Source organism: Plecotus auritus (genome assembly GCF_963455305.1).
Source record: "Plecotus auritus genome assembly, chromosome: 2".
In the NCBI taxonomy this organism is placed as follows: Eukaryota; Metazoa; Chordata; class Mammalia; order Chiroptera; family Vespertilionidae; genus Plecotus; species Plecotus auritus.
Window position 1 is genome coordinate 181187756 of NC_137771.1, and position 27255 is coordinate 181215010.

Genomic DNA, 27255 nt, shown 5'->3' on the forward strand with positions numbered 1-27255 from the left:
AAGGCAATTTGTTCGTAGATGCTATTCATAGTGCTATTTCTAGCTCTTTATATATCCCTCTATTACAGCACTTATCTCACTGTGCTGTAATTATCCACTCCCCTTCCAAATGCCTCCAAATTATCTTTGAATCAATCCCCGGCACCTAGCACAATGACTGGCATACAGGAAGAACTCAATAAATGTTTGTTGACTAAATGAATGAAAGAAAATTTTTAAAGAAATTCAAATGAGCAAAAACAAAACACTGTTTTTAAGAGATGAAATTAAGAATCTTTAAAAAACTGGTATCTATAGATGGCAAACTATTTGAAGAGGAGTGCATGAAGAAGCCTCAGGAGTGAATTTCAGATTATTTAATTTATAATCTCTGAGCATCTCCAGGTTTAGGCTGAGTGTAGTACAAGATTGACAAGAGACACCCAGGGGCGTGAGGTTACATGGTGGCCAGAACACAGGGCTCTATCTTGGATTCTCACTACCTTACATTGACTGAATCGCCTAACTTCTCTGAGACCAGTTTATCCACCGAAAAGCAGAGCATTTACTGGAAAGCCCAGCACAGGAATACGGAGTAGGCAGGGGCTAGCCAGCAAGTGTAAATTCACATGTAAATGAAAGAGGAGGGCTGGATGGTGCCCTTGGATGGGGGTCCTCAAGCCAAAGTGGGGCTTTGAAGCCCTAGTTCTTCTGGGCTCTTACTAAGCCTTCTAGGCCCATCTTACAGGTTGGTTGGTCCAAGGCTCCTCACCAGGGAGTTCATTAGAGGTAGGAATCTCTACAAGAACAGACGACATATCGAGGAAAAAAATACTAAGTTAAATATGGCCCATAAAGTCAACATCACTCTGAATGTCCCGTATTCTTGGTGGGAAAGAATGCTTTGTACAAATACCCAGGGAGAGCAAAGGAAGCGGCCTGCTCTACAGGGCTTATTCTGGGGCATTCCAGCAGCTCTCAGCCAGGAAGTCAGAGGCAGGAAGCCACTACCCTCCATTCATTGGCCAGACGCTCAAGGTTAGAAACCAAAGCAGGGAGCACAGACTCCTTAGTCTGGATCAGCTTCAAGTCTGTGCAGCCCTCCACTACACATGTTTTCCCCTCCATCAGGGTCTCCCAGAATCCTGCCCATTGAGCTTGACACTTCTCAGAAGGATACTGCACTTGACATCTTGAAGACAATCCATTCAAAACATGACATGAACCCATCCCCTTCTCTCTGGTCCCACTTCTACCACCCTAATAAAAATAACTGAATGATTGCAAGAGTCTCCTACTTAAACTTTTGCCCCCACCTTGAAATCCATTTCCCCCTACAGCAGCCAGAACGGTGCTGGTAAAACATAATTAGATGCTTCCATCACACTTAGACACAGGTCCCAACCTCCGTTCTGGCTTACTAACACCTACCAGCCCCTTTCCGCTCTTATCTCAACCTTTTTCTCCTACAGCCCACTATCTCCTAGCTCACTGGGCTCCTTGGTTCCTCAAATACAAACCCATTCTCACTCCATGATCTTTTCCTTGACCGTGCCCTTTGCCTTCAATGCTGTTCCCCTGACTTTTACTGGACTGGCTCCTTGTCACTCAGATCTCAGCTTAAACAATCACCTCCCAGAGCCCTTCCTGCACTCCCTCAGTCAAAGCACCCAGGGTGAATCTTCCTAAGTGTTCCTTATCATTCTCTCCTATTTATGTGTTCATTTATTATCTGCCTCCTCCACATACCCCTACTAGAATGCAAGCGCACAGGATTAGTGTTTCTAGTGTCTTTTTCTTCACTCTAAACTCAGTGCTGGATCAGCGCCCAGAACAGTACAAGGCACACAAGTGGGATCCAATAGAGATTTAATAAAACTAGACAAATGCATGCCATGGATGAAAGAAATCTTACAGACTGCTGAAGGGCAAGTAGCCCAGGCCTGTGGCTAACACCCTGGGCTAGGAGAAAGGTATGGATCATGAATGCTTACACTCTGTAGCTGTAGGCATGTGGGCAAGTTTTACCACTTCTCTAGACCTTACATTTCTCAAGCAAAATAGGGATGACATCACCTGCCTTGTGGGAGTGCTGGAAGAATTGAAAGAGATAAATCATTTAGAGTGTCCAGCATAGAGCTCAGCACAGAAGAAATGTTCACTGTCATCACCAACAATCCCACTTTCCAGGTAAGGAAACTGAGATTCAGAAAGGAAGGAGCAAGCATCACCGCCGGAGTTAGACAATGAGTGAGCAGCAGATCCAGGTCAGAAACTCACATCTTCAGTCTCTGTCCACAGATCAGCTGTTCCTCTGACATAATTACAAAACTTGATATCATGTCACTGGTTTACATAATTTTACCTTGTTTCAGAAAGAATCTAAAATACCTGACAAAAGATACACATAGTTCATATCTTTTTTTTTTTTAAGTGAAAAAACTAGGGAATGGAAAAATAAGATGAAAAAAGGGGACAAAAAATAGGAGCCATAAGTCTCATACTATTTGTTACAAGAAGGTTTCAGATTTGGTCCTCAGATTCCCAGAAGCCAATACAAAACCAGAAAATACCTGGGGAGATTCCTTTAGAACACCTGGCTATTAAAATGTCACAGCAATGTGTGAAAAGGTGCCACTCTCCAGTTGAGAACCCATTATCTGCTTCCTCCTGACCATAAGCACTCTGAAGTCACACTTCTGGGTTCAAATCCCAGTTCCACTACTGAAGGCATTACCTTGGGCAATCTACTTAACTCCTCAAAGCCTCAGGTTCTTCCTTTATAAATGGAGGTTAAAAAAAATACAGTACCTACGTAAGTGTATAAGAAATGAGGCATTTACATACAAGGGAATATTACCTATCCTTTAAAAAGAAGGAAATTCTGACACATGCTACAATATGAACCTTGAGTAAATTATTCTGAGTGAAATAAGCCAGTTCACTAAAGGATCAGCACTTAATAATTCCACTTATATGAGATACCTAGCATAGTCAAACTCAGAGAAAAAGAAGGTAGAAGAGTGGTTGTCAGGGGGTGGCAGGAGGAAAGAATGAGTAGTTAATGTTTCAATAGGTACAGAGTCTCAGTTTTTCAAGATGAAAAGTGCTCTGGAGATATTGGTTGCATAACATGTGACAGTACTTAACACTACAGAGCTGTACACTTAAATGGTTAAGATGTAAATGTTGGAGAGAAACCAAGATGGCGGCATAGGTAAACACCTAAACTGCTGCCTCGCACAACAATTTCAAAACTACAACTAAAAGACAGAACGGACACCATCCAGAACCACAGGAAAGCTGGCTGAGTGAAAATTCTACAACTAGAAGCAAAGAGAAAAGCTCACAGAGAATTGGAGGTACGGCAAAGGGGCTTTGTGCGCGCAGAGAGGAAGGGCGGCTGAGAGCCTGGCTGACTTTCTCTGGCAGAAGGGGGAAGGAAGCCTCCGACCGCACTGAATCCCAGTTAGGTCTGAAGGCGCGCGCGGGCCAGTGCGCACAAAGGCTGCGGAAGTTGCCACAGGCTTTCCCTAGTGGAAGGGAGTCAGAGGATTCTGACTGCAGAGCCCCAGTTCTGACTGCAGTGAACCCCAGTTCCAGGTGAGCCCCTGGGGACCCACGCTCTTGTGGGGGGAGTCTGGACTCTCGGGCGGAGACTCGGGAGCCGGGGAAGGCAAAGGACTGAAAGTGCGCGTGCGCGTGCCAGTGCGCACAAAGGCTGCGGAAGTTGCCACAGGCTTTCCCTAGTGGAAGGGAGTCAGAGGATTCTGACTGCAGAGCCCCAGTTCTGACTGCAGTGAACCCCAGTTCCAGGCGAGCCCCTGAGGACCCACGCTCTTGTGGGGGGAGTCTGGACTCTCAGGCGGAGACTCGAGCTGGGGAAGGCGGAGGACTGAAAGCGCACATGCGCGCAAGGGCAAGGCTGACAGGAAGCCAAGACTGAGACTCCACCCCATCCAAGCTGAGCACAGAGGCTATTGCAATTTGGCAAGTCTAATCCTATAAGGCTGTCTCCAGCACCGAACTTCTCCCAGCATAGACACAGCTGATCCTTACAGCCAACTGGCCCGGAGGTCAATTCTTCCCAGTGATACCAACAACAATCAAGACTTAATTACAACAAGGCTGTACACACAGTCCACAAAGGGGTGCACCAAGAGTGTCCACCTCAGGTTAACTGGGGAAGCAGACCCACTGGGCCATATTGGAAACCTAGCACAAATATCTACCTTACCAACTCAGGGAATCAATGAAAATGCGGGGTCAAAGAATCAGATCACAAACGAAAGAAATGGAGGAAAACAAACGACTGGATATAGAATTCAAAACCACCGTTATAAGACTTTTTAAGAATATCCTAGAAAAGGCTGATAAATATAACGAGACCCTCGAAGATATGAAAAAGGACCAACTAGAAATTAAACATACACTGACTGAAATAAAAAATATTATACAGAGACCCAGAAACAGAATAGAGGAACACAAGAATCAAGTCAAAGAATTGAAATACAAAGAAGCAAAAAACACTCAACCGAAAAAGCAAAAAGCAAAAAAAAAAAAAATCCAAAAAGTTGAAGATAATGTGAGAAGACTCTGGGACAACTTCAAGCGTACCAACATCAGAATTATGGGGGTGCCAGAAGAAGAGAGAGAGCAAGATACTGAAAACCTATTTGAAGAAATAATGACCGAAAACTTCCCCCACCTGGTGAAAGAAATAGACTTACAAGTCCAGGAAGCCCACAGAACCCCAAACAAAAGGAATCCAAAGAGGACCACACCAAGACACATCATAATTAAAATGCCAAGAGCAAAAGACAAAGAGAGAATATTAAAAGCAGCAAGAGAAAAACAGTTAATTACCTACAAGGGAGCGCCCATACGACTGTCAGCTGACTTCTCAACAGAAACTATGCAGGCCAGACGGGAGTGGCAAGAAATTTTCAATGTGATGAATAGCAAGAACCTACAACCAAGATTACTCTACCCAGCAAAGCTATCATTCAGAATTGAAGGGCAGATAAAGAGCTTCACAGATAAGAAAAAGCTGAAGGAGTTCATCACCACCAAACCAGTATTATATGAAATGCTGAAAGGTATTCTTAAAGAAGAGGAAGAAGAAAAAAGTAAAGAGAAAAATTATGAACAACAAATACATATCTATCAACAAGCAAACCTAAAAATCAAGTGAATTAAAAACCTGAGGAACAGAATAATCTGGTGAATATAATAGAATCAGGGGCATAGAAAGGGAGTGGACTGATAATTCTCAGGGGGAAAGGGGTATGGGGGGTTCATGAAGAGAATGGACAAAAATCATACACCTATGGATGAGGACTGTGGGGGGGAGGTAAGGGCAGAAGGTGGGGTGGGAAATGGGTGGAGGGGAGCTATGGGGGGAAAAAGGAGAAATAATTGTAATAATCTGAATAAAGATTTATTTAAAAAAAAAAGATGTAAATGTTATATTATGTGTATTTTACCAAAATTAAAAATAAAAAAAATTAAAGCATATAGTCATAGGTAGTTATAGTATTGACTACCTATATGATTTAGGTCAAGTGCTTAGCACCAAGCTTGGCACCAGGAAGCAAGCAATTTATATCAGTTCTTATTAATAGGAGTAGCATTCACATTGGTACTACCAACTCTAACCTTGTAGTACCCCTGTCCATCAGCACCACAGCAGGAAAACATCCCAAGCCTTCATGCTTTAAGGCAGCCTCCTTCCACGTGTGAGCAAGGCCACCAATCCCCACCCAGCCATAGGCTATGGAGGAGACGACAGGTTGCATATAGGTACCTAAGGGATCTGCTCAAGTCCTGCTTCCCCAGGGCTTCAGAGCAACTTAGAAAACTGCTTTCCCTGTTTTCAATGCTGACCAGAACAAACATAGGTCTCACAGCACTTTCCTTGCTCTATTAAAATCTGCCACACAATGCCACTAGCATCAAAGTGCTTCCCCAAAACACATCTCCATCATCTTCCCTGCATGGGAGCAAGCCCTCACCCCCACCCTAAGTTGATCGGAAACTGAACTGACCACAAAGAGTTATTCATTATGGCATCTGGTGCACTGTATTGGGGCGATGCCCTCTTGGTCTCTGTTGAATGCTGCCACTGCACCAAAGAAGGCTAAAAGTAAGTGTGTGTGTGTGTGTGTGTCTAAAATCTATTCAGAATCAGAGTTCACTTTTGAATGTGAGGGAATAACACTCCAGAATTCTTGCAGCTTCAAGAATAGCGGTAGAGGCTTAGATGGAAAGCCCTGCTCGACTTCTTTCAAGGTCGGTTCACAATTTCCACTGCCACAGATAAAACTGAAATAAAGGGCTCCACTATTTAGTTCTGCCTTTTGGACAAGTTATCATTCTCTTTCAGAAAATAAAAAGATATAGGCAGCAAAGCAGATCAGAAGGTAGCAGCTCACATTCAAACAGCATTCACATGATCAAAAGCAAGGAAAGATAAGTAGAAACCCAAGAGGTCGGGGAGGGGAGTAAAATTAAAAAACAAAAAAACAAATTCTGGTATCTAAGCCCATGTAACGTGATTGAAAGATATCTGAACTTGGAGAATATGGTCTATTTCTCACCAATTAGATCAGTAAACATGGACAATTCTGGCATCTCTGCATCCCAATATCCTCATCTGCAAAATGGGCATGTTCTTGGCCTTTGCAAGGAGGAACAGCTTAAGTGCAGTGTGAGGAAAAATGAACAGAGTGAGAAGATCTGTGTTCTAATCCTACCTAATTAGCCATGTACCTGTAAGGCAAAAGAGCTGCGCACTTTGGGCCTCCATGCCCACTATCATGCTGTAAAATGAGACAGATAAACTAAATAATCTCTAAGTGTCCTTCCATCTCTGACAGTCCATCAAAAACACACAAATGTCCTGCAAAACAGATATTTTTCCAGACTGTACATGCTGTGCACATGCTATGTAAGTCCAACCATAGCCCTGCTTTTCAAGCTAAACCTATCCCTGCCCAAGTATCCCCAAACATCCCTTCTGGCTTGTTGCTTTAGCCCTAGCAATCAGACAGACATCACTCCCAAATTACCTTTCTACCCAATTCAAGCTAGGCCTCAGGTGGGAAAAAATATCTCTAAATTTTCTATACACAAATAGAATTTTTTCTCAAGCAGAGCCTTGTTCTAATCCCACTGTGAGGAGTACTCCCCTGGGAAAGCAGCTGTCCACACCCCAAATTAAAGCAACAGTGCTCCCAGTAACAATTACCATCGCCGGGCGAGTGAGCCAGCTGTCAGGGCTATAAACCCAGGGTCTGGGAGCAGAAATGCCATTCGCTCTGGCAATAATGATGTACTCACGCGACATCAGGCCCCACAGGCAGCTGGCCCTCCGCTGGCTCTCACTCCCTCTCACACACCCGGAGTCCTATTGCAAGGAGGTGATCCCAAGGCCAGAGGGGAACAGCACTGAGACATTCTCTTCTCAGCTTCCAGAACAAGGGGCAAAAGAATGGAAGGGAGGGATGGAGGAGGAGTGGGGGAGGGGAGAGACTTGGTTTCTGGAAACAAGAATTCAAATCCTGCTTCTTCTAAACCCTGAGTCACCTCCTTCTCTTCCAATAGATCAGTGTGGTGGGTAAACATTTCCATATATGGAGAAGCAGGCTGGAGGATGTCAGAAAAATCACCCTTCTGTCCTCTGGCACTTGAAGAACATACCTCACTTAAGACAGAATTCCTTACTCGGAGTAAATGATTAACCCCAAAAGAAGTGGAGTCTAAACTGTTCTGCATGCTCCCCCACCCAAACAAGGGAGGGACTAGTTTGAAAGTCTGTAAGCTCACTTTAGGAATGGGGTCATGGGAGAATACAACTACATTTATGAAGTCACTCTATTAATTCATTGTAAGGGGAGGTATCTGGAGGGATTTGCCTGAAGAGGTCACCAAGAATCCATCTGCAGTTATTTCAATGACAAGTGATTCTGAAACAATCCTCACTCTTGGAGCCCAATCCCTGACTCTCTTGGGCAGAGAATCCTCCTGGGAAATTAGTTTTGCATAAGTTCTTCATAGGATGGATACCAGGTGGGAAGACCCAGAACAAAACCAGACTTTCAGGGTTGTGGGGGTGGGGGTCCGGAATAGGAGTGTGGAATGCCCCATTTAACTTGTAAGGTTAATTGCAATCTGATGTTCCTGAGTAATGTTCAATGACTAAATTGGACCAGTGAAGTCAGTCAGGAATGAATGTGATCTAAAATAACTCCAGACTAATTTAGAGGAGGAGAAAGGAGAGAGAAAAGAGATGCTGGGGAAAACAGCGGAATGGGTAAAGAGGGGTCTGCTCAGCGAAAGGAATCCATATCTTGGCTTCCTAGTGATTCTATTTCTTAGCATGATTTTGTTCTGCTATTGGCTGTAAAAGCTTTTGTAGGTCAGATGAGCCATTTTTTCAAAATTACTGCCCACTTCCTAGCTTTTGGGCCTGCACCATGAGGCTACTTGTTTTCATCCCAAGAGAATCTTCTAGCAATAAACAGCACTGGTCAGGGAACAAGGGGGCCCAAACCCTAAACCCAGATCAGTCACTCCTTAAAATCTGGGACAAATCAGTTCTCCTCTTGTAGCTTATATGGTCTCACCTACAAACTGGGTAGCTATCACAAGATTGTCCAACTATGAGCTCTGAAAGCAGCTTCTACTTGGTCTAGACAAATAGTCTTGACACATTTATGTTGATTACTTGTTTTTGCAAGCATGCCTCAAGCGCCTGAAAGATTGTAGACACTTCTTATTTGTTGCATGTTGAATAAATGGACACAAATATAAGTGACTATTAAATGAGATAAGAAAACAGGATCAGAGAACCTTCCACCACATGCCAGAACCAGAAATCAGCACAGAAGTCTCACCACTGCCATACGCCCAGGAGGTCCCAGAGGAAGGCCTGAAGAGGATAAAGAGGTGGCCCTCAATTCGTTACTCAGAAGATTAGACCAGCCATCAGACCTAGTGGTTCTATAGAAAGATTGTCATTCTGTGAGGATCTCAAAGTCCCCTCCAATATTGTCACAGGAATGTTTTAACAGATGAAAGAGATATTCCATGAAAAATAGCTGCCCATGGATGGCCCGTGAATTCTAAAAACCATGGACCAAGGAGAGAGCTACAGGGATAGATATGAAAACCAGAATGATAGAGTCTCTACCATCCATTTTGCAAATAGCATTTAGAGATCAGTTTCCACATCCACAAAGGGATCCTTCGTTCCTTAATGCATGTGTGCCTCTCTTCCTCTTGACCACTGACAACCAGTGGATCTTGGATCTCACAAGGAGAAGACCATAAAGGCCATTGAGCTGATGCCGCTCTCCCCCATTAATGAATCCCTGTGGTCTCTAGTGAGGTGCAGAACATCTCCTATACAACACCTCCTGCAGCTGCAAATTCTGTCTTTCCAATAAAAAGTTCTTCCTTATATAGAAACAAAATCTGGCTCCCTATGAAGCTATCCAAGGCCTCATCCCTCAGTTACTCTGGCTGTTTCCTGACCATATCACACTGCTAGTTCCTAACGCATCTGTTGCCAACTTGAAATCCATCCTTTTGGGTTTTCCAGTAAGTGTTACTGTTCTACATATATACTGCTGGCCTTATGGATTCACAAGATGTACCCTGCTAAATCCCAGTCATTGAAAAATGGGAGAAGTTAGATCTTCCAGGCCAGTTCCTCACTACCTCTACCTTATCACCATGCCACATTCCTGTCCTCCATGGACAAAGCTCCCCACTCCTGCTTTCCAGTCCTGCCAGATCTAAAACTGTCTCCAAGATGCAAGACTGTTCCATGGAACATGAAGAGAGAGAGCTCTGTAGAAAAAAGAGGGTCTTCCCAACTCAAGTGCTCTCAGTGGCCTGCAGGCCAGACAGTAGACCAATCTGCCCATCTTGGAGCTGGGAGTTTGCTCGTGACCCCTGACAACCCCAGCATCATTCTAGACCATGTTGTCTTCACAAAAAGGGGGTAGATTTCTTTTCTGTCACAGTTCATGGCAGATTTAAGGTACAAGTAGCAACAATGCCTCACATTAGAAGCACGCTTTATGGGTTAATAACTGCTTTCCCAGATAGTCTCATTTAATCCCTCTAGCAGTTACCCCTGGAGGGAGTCTTCTACCTAATTTAGTTATAGGGAAACTATCACACAGAGGTGTTAAGTATATTCCCAAGGTCACAGCAAGAGTAAGTACCAAAAAGAACACTGATTTAGGAGTTAGACTGTTCAAGATTCCAGGTGCACTTCTGGTAGCTGTACGATCTCTATAAACAACAGTTTAACTTTCGCAAACCTTGGTTTGTACGCCTGAAAATTGGAGATTAACACAGACCCTCTGTCTACCTCTCAGGGCAGTTATGAGGATCAAATGAGATAATGTGAGTGAAAGCCCTCTGGAGAGTGGGAAGGCGGTACAAAGTATAAGGGATCATTGTGTGATTACTTGTAAACGACTGTGCATTCCATTACAAATTCAAAAAGCAGTGAGGTCATTCTCAAGACAAAGAAACATTAAGGCTCAGGAATTACAAGGCAATAATCTGATGTTCTGCAGGTTATGTCTATATACTACTCCCTCTTGCAGTTGAAGGTCAGCAGTAACTGTCAAGTTTCCAACTGCCAAGTTATACAAAACTACAGGAATGCTTAAGACAAACGCTCCCTTTTTAGCTACAAGCAAAAAAGTGCCAGGCCCAAAGGAAGTAATAGAGATGGACATTTGGGAGACCCCTGAGAATCTCAGTTCCGGAAACGTGACCTGCAGTGTTTTCCTTGGAGAAGTTGTTAGAAACAAGGGCTCCAGTCTCTCTGCAATACGCCCGTGGGGAAATAAGCATGCTGTAAGGAGCTACTGACCAGAGAACACTGAGGGAGCTCCCAAGCACGAATTCAAGGGAACAGGATATTTCAAGTTGCAGATACAAAAGATAAATTCCAACCCATTAAAAACCTCCCCACCCTGGCTGGTGTGGCTCAGTGGTTGAGCATCGACATATGAACTGGGAGGTCGAGGTTTGATTCCCAGGCCAGGGCACATTGCAGGTTTTGGGCTAGATGACCAGGAGGGGGCAGCTGATCAATGATTATCTCTCATCATTAATGTTTCTATCTCTCTCTCCCTTCCCCCTCTGAAATCAATAAAAATATTAAATAAATTTTAAAAAAACCTCCCAGCCACTCCTTAAGATTTGAGATAAAATCTTAAGGCAGGAAAGAGGCCCATTTACATACCAGAGGTCCTGCTGCAGGTCACCTGGAAGCCAGAGGGCACCCGAGAAGATCTGAGAGTTCAGGGACTAGCCTGGCTTCCTTCAGTCCTCTCCCAACACACTAGTGATCAGGATTCTCTTCAATTTCTGCAAAGATCCAAGTCATCAATGTCATTATAGAGGGGCTGGATTTTCCCCAGAAAGCCATTCCCAAGGCAGTTGAACACACAGCTCAATGATGATGGTTTTCTTCTTTGCATTTTGTCATTTGTTTCCTGTGCTGAACACTGGAGAAAAGCACTGACTAAATTAATTTGTGACACAGATGTGTGAGCACTAGTAGCAGAAGTGGACAGTCAGGTGCAAACAGAGATAACTCAGAAAGGTCAACTGAAGCCCATACCATAACTGTTGCGGGCCAAAGTGTTAGAGCCTTCTTTTTTTTTTTTTTTTTGTACACTATTAAAGTATATTTCTAGAAGTAGAGTGGTTGTTTTCTTTTGTGTGTTTTTGGTTTTTTTTTTTGAGACACAAAATTTTAATTACACCATTGATCAGTTTAAAAATAGTCTCTTTGAAAGAAGAACCAAATAAACAAAATCAGAAATGAAAGAGGTGAAATAACAACAGATCCCGCCGAAATACAAATAATTGTTAAATAATACTACGAACAACTCTATTCCAACAAACTAGACAACCTGGAGGAAATGGACATATTCCTAGAAAAATATAACCTTCCAAAACTCAATCAGGAAGAATCTAAACAGCTCAATATGCCAGTAACTATGGAAGAAATTAAAGCAGTCATCAAAGAGCTTCCGGCAAACAAAAGCCCGGGGCCAGACGGCTTCAGAGGAGAGTTTTACCAAACATTCAAGGAAGAACTAAAACCTATCCTCCTCAGACTATTCCAAAAAATTCAAGAGGAAGGAACAATTCCAAGCTCCTTCTATGAAGCCAGCATCATCTTAATTCCAAAACCAGATAAAGACAACACAATGAAGGAGAATTACAGGCCAATATCCCTCATGAACGTAGATGCCAAAATCCTCAACAAAATTCTAGCAAATTGGATCCAGCAGTACATCAGAAAGATCATACACCATGACCAAGTAGGATTTATCCCAGGAATGCAAGGATAGTACAATATCTGCAAATCAATAAATGTGATACATCACATAAACAAATTGAGAGATAAAAAACACATAGTCATATCAATTGATGCAGAAAAAGCATTTGACAAAATCCAACACCCTTTCTTGATAAAAACTCTCAACAAGGTGGAATAGAAGGATCATACCTCAACATAATAAAAGCTATATATGATAAACCCACAGCTAACATCATACACAATGGGCAAAAACTAAAACCATTTCCCCTAAGAACAGGAACAAGACAGGGATGCCCATGCTCACCACTCCTGTTTGACATAGTACTGGAAGTATTAGCCATTGCAATTAGACAAGAAGAAGAAATAAAAGGCATCCAAATTGGAAAAGAAGAAGTAAAGCTGTCCTTATTTGCAGATGACATGATATTGTACATAAAAAACCCGAAAGACTCCATCAAAAAACTAACAGACTTAATAAATGAATTCGGCAATGTAGCAGGATACAAAATTAACGCCAAGAAATCTATGGCATTTGTATACACCAACAGTGAACTTACAGAAAGAGAGACTAAAAAAAGCAATCCCATTTTCCATCGCACCAAAAAAATTAAGATACTTAGGAATAAACCTAACCAAGGAGGTAAAAGACCTATACGCGGAAAACTACAGGACACTGAAAAAAGAGATATAGGAAGATGTAAACAGATGGAAGAACATACCATGTTCATGGATTGGTAGAATCAACATCATTAAAATGTCCATACTACCCAAAGCAATTTATAGATTCAATGCACTCCCCATTAAAATACCAGCGGCATATTTCACAGACCTAGAAAGAACTCTCCAAAAATTCATCTGGAATAAAAAAAGACCCCAAATAGCCACAGCAATCCTGAGAAAGAAGAATAAAGTAGGAGGGATCTCAATACCAGATTTCAAGCTGTATTACAAAGCCACTGTCCTCAAAACAGCCTGGTACTGGCACAAGAACAGACATATAGATCAATGGAATAGAATAGACAATCCAGATATCGACCCAAACCACTATGTGCAATTAATACTTGACAAAGGAGGCATGAGCATACAATGGAGTCAAGACAGTCTCTTCAACAAATGGTGTTGGGAAAATTGGACAGATACATGCAAAAAAAATGAAACTACATCACCAACTTACACCATACACAAAAATAAACTCAAAATGGATACAGGACTTAAATATAAGACGGGAAACCATAAAAATACTAGAGGAATCCACAGGCAGCAAAATCTCAGACATATGCCGAAAGAACTTTTTCACTGATACTGCCTCTAGGGCAACGGAAGCAAAAGAGAAAATAAACAAATGGGACTACATCAAAATAAAAAGCTTTTGCACAGCAAAAGAAACCATCAACAAAACAACAAGAAACCCCACTGTATGGGAGAACATATTTGCAAATGTTATCACTGATAAAGGTTTAATCTCCAACATCTACAGGCAGCTTATACAACTTAATAAAAGGAAGATAAATGATCCAATAAAAAAATGGGCAATGGACCTAAATAGAATCTTTTTGAAAGAAGACAGAAGGAAGGCCAAGAGACACATGAAAACATGCTCAAAGTCACTAATTATCCGAGAGATGCAAATCAAAACGACAATTCGATACCATCTCACACCTGTCAGAATGGCTATCATCAACAAATCAACAAACGACAAGTGTTGGCGAGGATGTGGAGAAAAAGGAACCCTCGTGCACTGCTGGTGGGAATGCAGACTGGTGCAGCCACTGTGGAGAACAGTATGGAGTTTCCTCAAAAAACTGCAAATGGAACTCCCATTTGACCCAGTAATCCCACTCCTAGGAATATATCCTAAGAAATTAGAAACACCAATCAGAAAGGATATATGCACCCCTATGTTCATAGCAGCACAATTTGCAATAGCTAAGATTTGGAAAAAGCCTAGGTGCCCGTCAGCAGATGACTGGATCAGAAAACTATGGTACATCTACACAATGGAATACTATGCTGCCATAAAAAGAAGGAATTACTACCATTTGTAGGCACCTGGATGGAATTAGAGAACATTATGCTAAGTGAAATAAGCCAGTCAATGAAAGAAAAATACCACATGATCTCACTCATTTGGGGATAATGAAAAACAGTATAAAATGATGAACAAAAAGATAGATACAGAGGCAGTAAAGCATCAAACAGACTGTCAAATTACAGCGGGAAGGTTAGGGAGAGGTGGGGGAAATAAGAGATCAACTGAAGGACTTATATGCATGCATATAAGAGTAACCAATGGATGCAAAACATTGGGGGGTGAGGGCATGTATGGGAGTGGGGTTCGGGGGGGGGGGCAATGGTAAGATATGTACCCATATAATACCTTAATAAAAAAAATAAAAAAATAAAAATAAAAATAGTCTCTTTGGCTCCTCACTGCCAAATACTAATAACAATAACAACTAAAATTTAATGAATGTTTATTCTGGGCTGAGCATTGTACTAAGCAGGTTGCATACATTATGCCATTTAATCCTGTCATCAACCCAGTGAGCTGACCAGTCTCATTCCCACATTACAGATGAGAAAGGAAGACTTAAAGGAAAAGTAAACTGGCCAATTCCAAAGAGAGTATGTGACAAGGCCAGAATTAACTAACTCAAGGGCAAGCAACCCCTAACCTTTCCCATTGCCTAGCCATTCTCTCTATTCCATTTATTGGAGATGAAATCATCCTCATGTAACTATCACACATGATGATCATATATAACAAACAACCATGTCCAAAAACATTTGACAAAAGTCCTTATTTGTTTCTGTCTCCTCACCAGACCTGTGACATCAGAAACCCTGCCTGTATTCCCGGCACTGTGTACACAGTGAACATTCAATAAACACAGGTATTCAGTTAGACAATGTGTTTGAAGGTTGGGCAGGAAACTAATCTCAGTGAGGTTCCCAAGGTCCAAAGGGGAGACATAGCCAAGCTGAAAGATAAAGGTCAAGTATTGTGCACATGGGGTAACCTGAAGCTTCTGACGGAAGCTTCTCAGAGGCTGCCTGACCCTTGAACCTGCAGCCAGGTGCTCCCGAGGCCTCAGAGTGAGGTGCACAGAATGCACATCTCCTATAAAAAGGGGAAAAATTCCAGGACCTCTCACCTTTACCAAGCCACTTTCATTGTAGTAAAAAGATGAACGAGGCTAGAACAATGAGTTTCAAACTTTCCCAAACAACAGAGCTTTTATTTTCAATGATATGCTTTGCAGATGCTCAGCTTGTAAATAACAGCAGGACTGCTCAGCCTGGGCTCCAAAAGTCCCCTTCCCTGCTATTCTCTCATCATTTGTCATCTCCCCCACCCATCACCCAGCCCAACCCCAAAGCCACTCCTGGAGTCTCCCAGGCTCAAGGAGCAGAGCTTGAAAACCTCCAGCCTTCTGAGGTCTTCATAGCACCTTCTGGCTCTGATTCCTATACCCACCAAGGTCTGAGACATACCTCCGTAATAAGCAGCTCTGCATTTTTATCAGTGAGATGGGCAATATGTAGTGTAACAGGAAAGAACAAATTCTCAAACTAGAAAACTTGGATTATAGTCTATTTAGAAACTGTGTTCTCACAAGCGAGTTATTTAAATCTTGCTAAACCTCAGTTTTTCTTATCTATAAAATGGGAAATAATATTGCTATTAACCAAATTAGGTTTTTATGAGAATTAAGTTATGGAATATGTGTGTACACAAGCTGCTTAGCAGAATGCTACAGTAAATACTGTGTTATAATTGCCCCATCTATAAATGTATCTAAGTCCACAGGTGGAAAAACATGTAGCACTATGTCCAGAGAGAAGGAGATCTCGTTCCTTGCGTGCTCTCGTGGACATTTTCAACTTGAACAAACCTAGACAGCTATAAAGAGCCAAAAGGATGAACACATTTTGTGTCCCAAATTACATATAGCTCATCTTTAAAAATCTTACAACTTGTCTCTAGGACCTTTGAAATTCATGGCCATTTGGGCTTCCAAGAATGTCAACCACCACAGTCAAGGGTGTATAGAGGTACAGAAAGTGAGTTTGAGAAAACTGCTGATCCAGATAAATTGGCACCAGAGAGAGTATTAGATGTGACATCCTACCTCCCAGCTCCCACATCGACCAGCTAAGGAGCCTGAGAAATTCCACCTGCTCTCTGAGTCTCGATTTCTCTATTTGTGAAATAGGGGTAAGAACCCTATCTTCCACCTCCCTATGATGATGAGCAAAACCAAGGAGTTGATGGGTGTGAAAACTCTTGAAAACTTCCCAGCTCTATACTTACATAAAATATTATCATTTTTATTATAACCTTAAGTAAAAAGTTGAACCATTACAAAAAAACAACAACACACACACACACTTAGGATGTGCCCAAAACTTGGGAATCACCCTATTTTGAGGCCTCCGCTCCAACTACAAGATTCCCTGTTTCTTGCCTGGCTTTTACCCCAGGCTTTCTGCACATCCTGAAGGTGCTGCAAGGTTTACCCCATTTCATCACAGCTTTCCCATCTGACTTCTCACCAGTGCTCTGAACTGCACAAAAAATAATGTACAGCTTCCCTCGGGCCAGCACTCAGGGGCTCCAGGAGAGGCCCTAATCAATCTTCCCAGCAAACTCTCACATTATATTGTTATATGAGTCCCTGGCTTCAGGCAAGAGTGTATCCCCAATTCTTCACAGCTCCAAGATTTGACCATGCTTCCCCTCAGGGCTGTACCTCCAAATCTGAGCACAAAATCTCCCCACTGTGCAGTAGGGAAGTGGACTCTTTGGAAGGGTTCTGTGATTGGGGTGAACTCAGCAGAGTCTTCAGTGTCCCATCCTTTTTCTAAAGATGGTTCCAATGATTACTGGTCCATAAAAGAGAACATCAGGAATAAAAAGATATATTTCTGTATTTCTTTGTAGTCAACAAAGCTTTCATTGCCCCACCTTTTGGAATGTTTAATGCCACATCTGACCATGACAGCCATTCTACAGATGAGAAACCTGAGGGTTCATGGCAGAGTAAGAAGCTGAGCCAGTAGCCCAGTGCACCGACACACTTCATCAGCAGCAGAGTGCCCTGAAAACCTGCCGTAGGAGGTGCCCTGGGCAAGTCACTGTTCTTCTCTGAGACATACAATGAGGACTCTGGGGCAATCCCTCAAACCTACACACCTCTTTCTCTCTCCTGAAAGATTTCAGAAATGAAACCTTAGAGAGGAACTAACAAGGAAATCCTTACATTTGTGTTTGGTCCATTCCCCCCACCCCGACACACACACTTTCCTTCCCAACCTCCAAAGCCCATCCCATCAGAAGGACGAGGCACTGACCCTAATGCCAAAATGCCACCAAGACTCTACAGGCCGACACAGAGGACACTGCTGTGTGATAGCATCACCATGCAGAACAGCAAGCTGCTCCCCCAGAATAACTGCACTCACGGTCACAGCACATGAACCTTGTCAGCAAATTGCTGGTTTGATTGGCAATTTTAAATAAGCTCATGAGGCAAGGGCATTAATGCGGACGGGACAGTATGCCCCTGATATGCCTTGTGGCCTGTGGGCTCCACGAGGGAGGACAATGAAAGAAACCCTCTTTTTTTCAAGATCCTTAGGACAGTAGCTTCTCTCTTTGTAGTGAAGGCAACTAGGACTGCTGTCTGACCACAGCACTTTCATTTGGACGTGGAGACATTATCAGCATAGCAGGCTGCCGAGCCCTCTCCTGGAATTCTCCTTAAGTCTAAGTGTTGACTGTTGGTTATCCTAAGATCACAGGATCCCCACCTGGCAAAACTCAGGTACCAACTAGTCCACTTCCTGTAAACAACTTGCCTGGGGCATTCATTCATTTGGAAAGCACCAGAAGTCCACTAATGCACAGCGAGAAGATAAGGCTGGACCCTGCACCAATATCTTAAAGTGGCTTCCCAGTGGCAACACAGTAAGTCCACATGCTTAATCTAATATCTCAAGTTTCTGAATAACGCAGAGTCTATTCCACTATAAACTCCTTCTCACTGCCACTCAGCACACATCCTCTGCTTATTCAGACTGAAATCTTAGTCTCCCAGGTTCTCTTACTTGACCTACTTCCCCTCCAATCCTGAGATCCCATATAGATATCCTATACATCCTTCTAGGCCAGTGGCAGTTCTCAACAGGAACAAAATTGCTCTTTGAAGAAAGATAGTTATTTCCGCAGTGTCTCATGTGTTACAGGATGTCTAGCATCACTGGCCCTGAGCACTGCATGGCAATGGCGGTCTGGCCTCCAGCATTGAGACAAAAACAACAAAAAACACGCTCTACCACATTTATAAATACCTGTTAAAGAGATGCTACTTACTGCTCCAATGGTGGATCACCTGACCACTGTCACTCAGCATGAAACCTCCCTTGCTTCTCAATCCAGTCAGAATAATCTCCCTTCTCTGAATTTGCTTAGCCTGCTGTCTAGGACACAAATCATAACCTTCCTTGTACTATTCTTATGATGAACTTGACTTATTCCCTTCTCCAGTGAGGGCTCCCAGTGGAAGAACCCATGACTGACCTTTGCCCAAAGTGCCAAATCTAGACCCAAGCCAGGCTTACAGTAAGCGTTTAAGAAACATTTGTGACCAAATTATATAACAGAACAACCAAGGCATGACTCCCTGTAGAAGACTAAAATGAACTAAAAAACTATAAGTCAACCACTATTGTCAAAACTTAAAAAATAAAGGGGGAGGGGAAAGAGGGAATAGGAGATATCTGTAGTATTATCAACAATAAAAAATACACTTTTTAAAAACGTCAAAAACAGAATTTGGATAAATGGCCTTTTTTTCCAGGATACTGAGAATATTAATGTTATATATTTTATGTAAATAAAAAAAATATTAAGTAGACTATCATACCTAACTAATGGCCCAGTGCACGGATTCATGCACATTGAAAGGAAATTAATTAGAAGAAATATTTTAATATCACTATTTGCCTTTTCTCTACAATAGAAGTGTCAACCAAATTCATGATCGACAATGACAGATCGAAACACATGCGTGCAATTGGCACCAGCAAGAGCTTTATATGTATCACACATGCACAAGTCAACATTTATTTTTAAATTGCCAGTGCACATCATATGTACTAGCCGGTCGGTCTGATGGTCATGCAGACATACAGTCAGTCACTTAGCCTTTTATATATATAGATTATATTAAATATTATAATTAATGCTGCATATTAAGTATTTTGGAGTAATAACCCCAAAATGGAGTGTTTGGCATTTTTAAATGAATGTGTTGGTGGCAGACACATCCTCTCAACTGGCTCAATCAGAGCTTCTTTCCCCCTCTAAAGTGCCCTCTTGCATGGCAGAAGCAGACTGCTAAAAACTACATTTCCCACACTCCCTCGAAACTAGTAAATCAGATTCTAGCAATTAGATGTACTCATGTGAGATTTAGAAAGTGAATGTGGAGCTAAATCACCCTGCTGCTATTCCTAGTGGCAACCAAATTTGTGGAACCCTATGAGTCAAAATGCTGCTCTACTGGGCAATACAATGTCCCGCCACCGACTCAGGATGCTGAGAAAATGTTTGAGAGGCCTACGCAGTGGCTTCCTAATGCCATTGTCATTATCCCTGGTTGTGGCTTTGGAATAAATTCTTCAACTCAATAGTTCCAGATGTAGCCTCCTGGCTCCCAGGGCTCCATCCATCCCAACAATTTTGTTGGAATCTTTTCCCCTGATTTAATCTATTTCCACTTAAATTGTGTGAGACGTCTTTCCTGCACTTAATCCTGATAGATGCAAGAGAGTAAATAAAAGCCAATAGATCAATTAACTGATCATCCATCCTCCACTGATTGATCTCCTCAAGTAAATACCTACATCTGTCTATACCTAGGACCCTCCCATGCCTCTGTGAAGGGAAAGTATTTCACTTTACTGTAATGGGCCACACAAACCTAAGGGATATAAGTGGTACATGTCGTAAACTAATCAGAACTACACAAACTAACTTGTGGTCAACGTAAATTCTAAAGCATGTAACAAAAAACATGAGTATAGCACAAATACTAGCTCTTTCCTAAGAATTATTTGCTTGACCTCTTTCTTTTCCAGGTTTGCCCCTGGACACTTCAGTACCTCAAAAGCGTGCCGGCTGCACACCTAGCCATCTGTCTGCGCAGCCCCACAGAGTCAGCCTCCAGAAATATCTACTCCTGTCCTTATTTCCTTGTTTGTAAAACAGTGTTAGCAATAGTACCTTCTTCATAGGTTTGTTTAAAGGATTAGGTGAATCACCATGAATAAAGCAGCCACAGCAGTGATTGGCACAGAGTGAGTGCTTGCTAAGTGTCACCTCATGTGTAAACCAAGGAGCAATCTTAGGGCACGGCATATGAACTATTTTACAAATGAGGAAACTGAGACTCAGAGAATTTATATAACTTGCCCAAGGTCAGCTGCCTAATAAGCAAGGGGCACAGACAGGATCCAAATCCAGCTCCATTGCCTGCCTTCCACAAAATTTGAAGCTCTTTGCTCTTCAGCATCCTGCCTGCTGATATGCACACCTAATGGAAAAATATATTAAACTGGGGGAGAAAAACAGCACAGACAGAATGGGGTTGTACCTTGGGAGCTCTCTGGGCATCACAGGATGATAAGGCCAATGTCATAAGCCCTGCCCTTCAGCACAGTCAGCTCCTGTGGGTAAAATTAGCTCAGCTCTGCTCCAGTGCCGCCTGGAGCCCCAGGCAAAACTCACCCTGGGCACAGCATAACCTCACCTGACCCTCAGTCCCAGGAAGAGTCCCTCATGAACCTCATTAGGGCCTGAGATGACTCATTTTGCTCCTTTCTGTCTCTGGCTGCTGAGGTCACCTCTCTGCTATCCAGAAAGGCAGCTTCGAAGGAGAAGTAAAATGCAAGCAACATTCTGAATCCCTTTCCTCCAGGACCATTCATCAGGAAGGATGGGGAGTCTGCTGCCATGCCAACTGTGTATGGGTGAAGCAGGCTCTGCTGCGTTAGATAACCCAGCTCAGGACCACAGACAGGCACCAGCCAGAGGGACTCCTGAGCTTTCTCATCTTATTTCATTCTGGGGATGATGGTACTCTGTGCCCTGTAGAGCACAGCACACTGGTGATGACCACGAGGCTCTTCTCTGCATCCTTACAACCCAATGCCACCAGACTTGAAGGGGAGCTCAAATGACATTTCTCCTGGAGCTACCTACCATCCCTACCTAGCTAGAATTTCCACCCCAAATTCCAAAATGCCTTATCTCTACCCCTTATTATTTGTCATTTATTTACCCAACAAATATCTCTTGCACACCTATTTTGGACTTGAGGATACAAAAATGGAAGGGATGACTGTTGCCCTCAGGAAATGGAACCAACTTCAATAAATAGCTGAAAATGAGAGGAGGATATCAGGGGTCAGAGGTGTATTCTAAGCAGAGGTGATGTGAGAGAAAAAAAGTATTAAAAGGCACCTGGGAGCTACCCTGATAAGATTGGGAAAGGAGCAATGTTTCAATAAGGGAAAAATATGTCATGGAAGCAACAGAGAATCCCATGTTTATTCCTGGTGCACAGGATCTGTCTCAGAGATGAGTGAGATGAGGATGGAAAGAGACAGGAGCCGAAGAGTCTTCTGGTTTAGGCAAAGGAATGGATTTTACTATGAGTGAGGAAATTCTTGAAGAATTTTGAAAACGGGGATATGGCCAAAATGAATTTGCATTTTTTGGAAATCATTCTAGAAGAAGAACAGAGAATGGAATGGAGAAGGGTGAGACTATAAAATAAAGGCCAGGTGAGAACTATTCAAACACTGCAGGAGACAAGTTGAGTCTAAGGTACTTATGAATTCTAATTGGTGTGTCCTAAAGGCACTTACCTACATGAATCTGGAGCTCAGGACACCCCACCCCACCCACAGGAGTTATGAGCACAAAAACAACAAAGAGGGCAGAGTACAAAGCTCTGCAATATTGACCTTTATGGGATCTGAGGAGGAATATGAGCCATGAAGGAACCTTGAGGACAGGCCAGAGAGATAGGAGAAGAATCAATGAAGCAAGAGTGGTCAACGGTGATAATACCACAAAGATCAGATCAGAGCAGTACTCAAAATAAATTATCTTGGCCCCCACAGACCTGGGTGAGAGCAGCTTCCATCAGATGGAAATGGGCTAAGAAGCCAAAAGGAGGTGAGGAAGTAGACCAGGGTAAAGGCACAGAGGGAGAGAAGAGGGACAGCCTGTTGTCAGAGAGGGCATATGGGCTCATATCTCACTTCCTCTACCAGACAACAAGCTCCAGCACAGGGCTGCCCAAGGGAAGTAGAATTCAAGCTAAAATGCCATGTGTCATTTTCTAATAGCCACATTAAAAAAAAACCGGAGAGATTAAGTTTAACAATTTATTTAACCTAATATATCTAAAATATCATTTCATAACTAATGAACATAAAACTTATCAATAAGATAGTTTACATTATTTTTTGTACTGAGCCCTTGAAATCAGTTGAGTACTTTACCCTTATAGCACATCTCAGTTAGAACTGGCTACATTTTACATCCTCAACAGCCACTCGTCTGATTTAACTTTGATGACTCAGGGCTGAGCATGAAGATGGCACACTGTATATCTTTTTTAATATGATGAAATGAATGGATAGGCAATGGATGGATGGATGGATAGATGGGTTGTCCTTCCACTGAGAAAATTAATGAATTTTCCATGGCTTCTTTCCCTTTATCAACTACACTGTAAATTGCCAATCTTGGGTCATATTGTCAATGGAGCCACCATATATAGCTCAGCGATTTCCAACCATTTTCATCTCATGGCACACATAAACTAATTACTAAAATTCTGCAGCACACCAAAGAATATATTGTATCTTTTGCCAATCTGATAATAAAAATAGGTATAAAGTTGATTCATGCACACCGGATGGCTACTATTGTGTCGGTTGTTGTCATTTTATTTGACAACCTAAGGGAAAAGAGGTTAAGTGCCCCTGACTAAATAGTCAGGTATTGCATGTTTTAAAAATTCTTGCAGCACACCAGTGTGTCATGGCACACAGGCTGAAAATTGCTGATATGGCTTAATATAAATAGCATAACTTCCATTCCTTCCAAACATCTTATCTTCCTTCAAAAATCACAATGTCAGTCTCTCTAATTTTCTGTCAAGCACCAGTCAAAAGACAGCACTCATTTGGATCTCAAGCAGGCCACGTTACTTCTCTGAGCCTCGACATTCCCTGCCATAGAAACATAACCCCAACTCTACATGTCTCATAGACTCATTGTAAAACTCAGAGTATTATACAGAAATCAGAATCACCCAATAGTTTCCCCATGGTATAAATATATACCATACAAGCTTATAATATTTTAAACATTAATCATGTCTACATGCACACATACATAAACAAATAAAACTCTTCATGGCTGCATTAACATTAGTATTTTAATTTCCAACATCACTATTCTTACCCTTCGCCCTTCAAGAACCACAGAAGATACTAGTATAGTCACTCTGATTTTCCTAAAGAAAACAACAAGGTTTCCCCTGAGTCGATGCACTCCAGTGCTTGTAGAACTGGAAAAATCTCCCCTATAATATAGAGATTAAAAAGTGCTGGGGCAGGACATGAACCAGTCTACGAGATAGTATGATTGAGGGCTCAATAGCCTTTCTACAGATGGGACACAGGAAATGTTCTGTACTGGATAGACAACATTTAAAATTTGAGCCTGGCCTGTGTGGCTCAGGGGTTGAGCGTTGACCTATGAACCAGGAGGTCACAGTTCGATTCCCAGTCAGGACACATGCCCGGGTTGCAGGCTCCATCCCCAGTAGGGGGCATGCAGGAGGCAGCCAATCAATAATTCTCTGTCATCATTGATGTTTCTATTCCTGTTTCCCTTTCCCTCCCTCTCTGAAATCAATAAAAACATATTTTAAAAAAATTTTAATAAGTTAAAATATTCTCCACTCCACACAATGGTAATGATTATTTAGTTTCATTACACTTTTTGAGCAGGATACACAGAAATACTTTGGGGATTAGGAAAGTGTGAAGCTGAAATAAGAACTTCCTAGGGGCACAATTGCCAAGTGGAGAGAAAAAACTAAGATGGTCAATTCATTTCTTTTGCTGATCAGAATCACTACCAATAGATCTGATTTTTAAAAACCTCTTTCAAAACTGCAGCTAAGATACCAGAGATAAAGGAGCACATATGACCATCCAGCACCCTAATTTAGCCAAGGAAGAAAGAAAAAGAATAAAAGAGTATGTAGATGCCCAGAGACTGGGGCCAGCATCCTTGCCCACAGGGACAAGATATATGAGTGGTACAGCAGAGCCTTAAAACCTGTTGGTCAGAAATCAAACCTTTGGTTGTTTCTTTTTATGTGAGCCAAATTAAACCCAAATTAAAAAGTACCCACCTACTGACCCAACCAGATAAAACTATGGATACACAGGCTGCAGGCTACAACACCAGGAAGAAATTTAAAAATAGATAAACTCAGCTGCAAATTTTCTTTACTCCAAATTCTGGAGGGGGGGGGGTTGTTTGTTTGTTTGTTTGTTTTTCAGAGATGAAGGGAGAGAGAGAGAGATAGAAACATCAATGATGAATGAGAATCATTAGTTGGCTGCTTCCTGCATGCCCCACACTGGGGATGGAACCCACAACCCAGGCATGTGCCCTGACCAGGAATCAAACCATGACCTCCTGGTTCACAGGTCAATACCACTTATTCACTCTGGCCAGGTCATCTCTGTTCTTCTAGCAAAAGATAAGTTATTGTTGCACTTAGCATTCCTCAGCCACATATTTTCCAGAGTGAAGTTCGTGTGGCAAAGTAGGCATTACGACCAGTCTCCATCACACCACGCACATGAACATGTCACCCCTCAGTACCTGACCACACACAGCAGAAGTCAGACTGTGCCTCCACCGGTTAGGTCTTGAAGAAAAACCAGAATGCTCTGACATATGACAGCATGTAATATCTTAAATAGCAGCAGAAGGCAGGGCCAGTGTAGAACATGTTGCTGCTGCTGTTTAACAAACACTCATAGGGCACTTACTATATGCTCGGCAATTTTGTAAGCACTTTACAAATATTAATTCACTTAACTTTTCCAACAGTGCTTATGAAATAGGTACATTTATCATTATCCCCATTTTTATAGATGAGGAAACTGAGGCACAAATAGATACAGAGCTAGACAGTGGCAGAGCCAGGAATTGAATCTAGGCAATCTGGCTCAAGGTCCGTGCTCTTAACCACCATGCTACACTGCCTCTCACTTGATTTTGTTTGTCTTCCCTGTGTTTATTGTTGGGGGAGGAGAACCAAAACACAAACATGCACATCCAGTAAGAAATACGGAGGGCACACAGACAGACACTCTGTCCTCAGCATGACTGACACAGTCTCTCCCTAAAATCAAATTACATGAGAAGCCAAATCACAATGGGAACCATGGTATTGATTTACTCTGAGAAAGTCCTGTCACAGACCAGAAATACCCAGCATCCATGTGATCAGCACATTATCTGTCACTGCCAGGATGGTCTCATAAGACTGAAAGTCAAGTCAAAGACTCAGGACAGACAGACTGAAGCAGCCACCTTCCCACATATAGCCTTGCTGAAGGGACTGGAAGGCACTGAAGCTTCCTGAGTCCTGCCAACACGTGGAGCAAGGACTCTGATCCCCATTTTGCAGAAAAGGATACTGATGCCTCCTGTTTTTGTTACAAGCTGCACTTCTGTGCAAAGAAAGTACCCTGCTCCTTGTGGTTGTAACTAAATTCATGGGATATAGAGGAGACATAGTATAGATATGGAATGTTCAGGCTTTGCAGTAAGACAAACCCAAGATCAATCCTGTCCCTGCCATTGTGTAACACTGTGCAAGTCACATCCTGAGCTCTGATTTCTTCATCTGAAGGGTGAGGGAAGAATACAACTTCCTGCCTCATGGGGTTACTGGAAGATTAGAGACAATACTAACAAACTGCCTAATACCTGGCACATTACAGTTATCTATATATATAAAAGCCTAAGCAACCATTATGACCAGTCGACCGAACAACCAGTCGACCGGTCACTATGATGAGCACTGACCACCAGGGGACAGATGCTTAATACAGGATCTTCCCCCTAGTCATCAGTATGCTCCCACAGCCAATTTTCTGCAGCTGGCCAATCTCCTGTTGGCCCTTCCCCTGGACTGGGTGAGATGCCACGATTGGCCCCGATTGCTGGCCAGGCCGAGGGATCCCATACACAAATTTGTGCACTGGGCCTCTAGTTTAAAATAAAAGTAAAAGTTGCCTGCTTGCCCCACTCGGGATCTTTTCCCTTCCCTTGTAGGATGGGTAATATAGATGTGATCTCCCTTTCTCCCCTGTTCTTTCAATGGTACCATTGTGTTCACAATCCCCTGAGCACAAAAATCCCTTCAGCCCAACCAAGTCAAATTCTGTGATATTTCACACATTAATGCTCTTAGCCAGGTTATCCCTTTTTCCCTAGAAAGTGCTTTACCAAACTCCTATTCATCTTACAAAACCCAACTCAAGCAGTACTGTCCCCATGATGCCTTTCCAATCATTCCCTCCTCTGTGCTTCATGTGCACATCAGTCATTACACTAAAAATACTAAAAGATAAATGAAAAACCACATGCAAGGTTCATATATACCAGAACACAGAGGTATGAAACAGGGATTGCTAAAATACTTAAATATGCCCTTGCCCATTGGTAAACAGCTTCTCTTCCAAAGCCCCAAGTGTCTTCATATCACCCCAATTTCCCAAGTCCCTCCATTAGGACA

At 42.5% G+C, this 27255-nt stretch overlaps 1 protein-coding gene across 10 annotated transcripts in view; it reads right to left on the reverse strand.

The window, feature by feature from the left end:
• Positions 1-27255, reverse strand: part of LPP (LIM domain containing preferred translocation partner in lipoma) — a 740460-nt gene that overhangs the window by 670480 nt on the left and 42725 nt on the right. For 5 of the 10 annotated variants that reach the window (XM_080655353.1, XM_080655356.1, XM_080655351.1 and 2 more), the window contains exon 2: positions 11252-11376. The exons of 4 other annotated variants lie outside the window; for them this stretch is intronic. The gene's annotated coding sequence lies outside the window, so the exon portion shown is untranslated. Of the gene's footprint in view, positions 1-7320; positions 7553-11251; positions 11377-27255 lie in introns of those variants that run through there. One more of the 10 variants, XM_080655354.1, reaches the window with a different exon arrangement.